Genomic DNA, 3,998 nt, shown 5'->3' with positions numbered 1-3,998 from the left:
CTTGAGCCACCGTGCCCGGCCGTGTGCCAGTATTTTAAAATTTATTTTAATATATAATATATTTATCTTGATAGTCTCATTCTTTTCCTTCTTTCATCCAATGAATGCATCTGAACACTATGTTTTCAGTGTATATGAGGATATCTTCCAAATTTGATATTGGTCGTGCTTTGACAGTAAACTATAACCTAAAATTTGAAACTAGCTTAAGAATATATGATTAAAGATCTGTAGAAAAATTCAACTGAATCATTGTACAGAAATCTAAATGAAACATAGAATTTCAATGATCTAAGTGTAAAAGTTTGCCTGGGATCTATAGTCTATTTGAAATAAAAGTGGACATTATCCTTATATCATCCACTTAAAAGACATCATGTCAGAATGCAGATATGCATTATTTTAACTGGAATGTGAAGTAGATTTTTGTTTCCCACCTTGACTGTGTATGTGCAGAGAGATGTGAGGGAAAATAACTATTTTAAGGAAAAATGGTGTATGCCACATGTCACCAAACATCTAACCATCTGAATACTTATAATTTACTGACATTTTTCAATTGAGAACTGCACATAGGTGCCCTCTATGGTAACACTTTCCCTGTTGCAACCTGTTGGGGCTTCGTGCTTAAGTTTTGTGTGAAGAAAGACTACAGCTTTAAACCCTTAGAGGTAACTGACTGAATTTAAACGTCAAAATTTTGAGGAATAAAAAAAGGTAGCCGCACAAACCTTTTAAAGAGAGAGGCAGAGAGAAAGAGAGAGACTCATTTATGAAGCAGCATCTGGATAAAAAGTCATTACAGAAAATTCCATAGTTTTTTTAAAATTCACTTTAAAATTATCCACTCTGAATGCTAGGTAACTGTTTTCTACGTGTTATTATCAAAGTCTAAGTCAATGTACACAAGTCAGATTGAATCAGTAGAATATGGTCAATCAATTATTCACAAATGTGTTAAAACTAACCATTGGTTTCAGCAATTTAGCTCATGTTTGGTTTTCATATACTTAGGCACAGCCAAAGCAAAACTTTGTTGTGCTCTGATGTCAGACTTTATTTTGATTGCATTCTGTTAGATTTTAAGAGCCTGCAGCTGTGTGAATACAAGGGCTTCCTTCTGCTTTCCTAAAAAACAAACTCTACATGGTAGAAGATAATTTCCTTTAGTCTCACTTGGAACCACCAAGTAAGAATATAAAACCATAGCATTTAGCCCCAACTTCCCTCCACCCTCTCAGTTCTATAGAAACAATAAATTCACCAGAGAAATGATACGAGAAACAAACAAAAAATGTGATTCTCAAAAGGCACACTGCTTGAGGTTGCTGTGACAATTATTTTTTTAAATCATTTTAACACAATTTAACCTAAAAGCAGATACTTGAAGTCTTAAACCCTATTGATTGCTTTGGAGTAGTTATACTTCATTTACCCCTTGTGGGTTATTTCTTGTCACTGTGAAAGCACATCCAAGAAGAGTGGCTACCATAGATATACATTGAGGCTAAGTGTCCAGCAGTTTAAGTAGTATATGTGTTACAGAAAAAAAAAGATTATTAAATTATATATAAGTTTTAAAATTGAATTGAATGCTGTAAACTTTGATATAAACTTATATTAACTAATACTTTTGGCCTCACTTTCTTTTCAGATTGAAAAAACAGGTTGTTGAAAAACACATTTTTTAAATATTAAGCATCTCTCTTTTTCTGTTTTGTGCCTTGTCATGTTGAGGAAATCATTTCTACAGGGATTATGTGTACAAGATAATAATTAAGAGGCTGGCCAAGAAAGACCCTTGAGGTAGATGGATTTCCTTTTTTGTGTGTGACTAATTTCATTACCTTCTGTAAACGATTTAATCTCTCTGTTCTTTATTTTCCCAACTTGCCAATGGGACTGGTTCAAGAAATAATTGTGAAGATAGGGCTTCTGATTTAATATAATAAAATAGAATTATTGCCATATATCCTCACTCAAATCTTCTCAAAAGGAAAATGTACAGAACAAACTGGAGCATAAACAATATGACGAATGATTTTTTCAGTTGCACATGATAAACAGTGAGAAATCAGAGCTGAAACAATCATGTGAGTTTCCAGTGCCACCCCAGATCTTGTAAAAGTTAAAAATCAGTATTCTGAAAGGCATAACCAATGTCCCTTTGATTAGAACACCTGGAGTTTTAAGGTCACAAGAAAGATGGTTTAGATTCTGCAGCATGATACCACAGAGTCACAGGGAGGGGGAAGTAAAGAAAATTATGCATTTGGCAGGCCACAAGCCATTTCTGTTGTTTACAATCTTGTCTTTTGCGAGGGAAGGTGGGGGTGGGTTTGGTGTTAAGTGGACAAAGAATGGAGGAATCGGTCTGTGGACGCCAAATACTAGTATAGAGAAACATCTGTTCTATAAAGCTTTGCATCCAACATCTAAGCAATGTGTACTCCCAGGATAAATAGTCCTTTGGAGGAAGAATGTGAAAGAAAAGCCCAAATAGAAAGAATGGACTGTTCAGTTCACTTCACTTCCCTTCCAGTATTTGTCAGCACATAGCCTGCTTCAATCAAAGATGAATAGGAAAAGAACCAAAATAGTACTTATTTATAATAACTGGAAAGGCAAATATAGAATAAAAATTATAAAAAAAAGAGCTACCTAAATAAATATGGAAATATTTGGGACAAACTATTTTGCACAATCTCTGAAATATTATAGACAAAGTGATTTGTGTAAAAAAAATGAACATAAAGAGAATATAAGCATAAGTACTCAAAAAGAGATTGTTAGAAGCAATCTTCTATCTGTAGCCAAGTAGGGAAGTCAGCAAGTCTTCTCCCTAAAAAGCAGATATAAAGCTGAACAAAACTGATTTAAAACGAAAACATTGCCAGCACTCTTGAAATTGTCCAAAGGGAAACAACAAATAATCTGAGTGATTTCCTCCAATGCAAAAAGGCAATAAGGAATTACCTTAGTCTATTTGGCTGCTATAACAAACACCTCAGAGTAGGTAATTTATGAACAAAAGAAATTTATTGCTCATAGTTCTAGAGGATGAGAAGTCCAAGATCAAGGTACTAGCAGATTTAATGTCTGATTATGACCAATTCCTTGTAAACAGTACCGTCTAGTTACATCTTCATGTGGCAGAAATGGGGAACAAGCTCCCTCAGATTAGTTTTATAAAGTCACTAATCCCATTCGTCACACCTCTGCCCCCATGACCTAATAACCTCCACAAAGGCCTCAATTCTTAATGCTGTCACATTGGGGATTAAGTTTCAACATATGATTCAGGGACAACAAAAACATTAAAAGCATGCAAGGGAAGAAGGAGGGAAGCAAGGAAGGAAAGAAGAGTAAGTTAAAGGTATCAAACTATAAAAAGAAGAAATGAAATCACCCATATATGAAGATGACATAGTCCCATATGTAGACAATCCCACAAAATCTGGAAAAAAAACTGGACCTAGTAAATGAGTTTAGCAAGATTGTATTAAATAGCATGTAAAATTATACTGTAACTATCAATTGTATTCAGATTCCACATGTGGTGTTTAAAAAAGAAAATAAATCATTGTATTTCTATATATTAGCAATGATCACTCCAGAAATGAAAAGAAGAAGTAATTTGATTCACAGTAATATCAAAAAGGATAAACAACCAAAAAAAATTTACTAAAAGAGGTTTATCACTTGTACACTAAAAACTACATAATATTTCTGAGATACATAAAGTGACATCTAAGTAAATGAAAATGATCATGAATTAAACGACTCAATATTGTCAAGACAGTAATATTCCTAAAGGTCATCTATAAGTTTTCTGGCAATTGGTATCAAAATCCCATCAAAATTTAGAAATTGGCAAGCTTATCTTAAATTTATAAAGAAAATCAAAGGACTTAGAATAGCCAAAACAGTTACAAATAAAACACTATGCAATTTCAAAACTTAATAGAAAGCAACAGTTAACAAGTAAATGTGGTATT

The sequence above is a fragment of the Trachypithecus francoisi genome, unplaced genomic scaffold, assembly GCF_009764315.1.
Source record: "Trachypithecus francoisi isolate TF-2019V2 unplaced genomic scaffold, Tfra_2.0 Lachesis_group6, whole genome shotgun sequence".
Lineage (NCBI taxonomy): Eukaryota > Metazoa > Chordata > Mammalia > Primates > Cercopithecidae > Trachypithecus > Trachypithecus francoisi.
Note: the sequence above shows the minus strand (reverse complement) of the source record.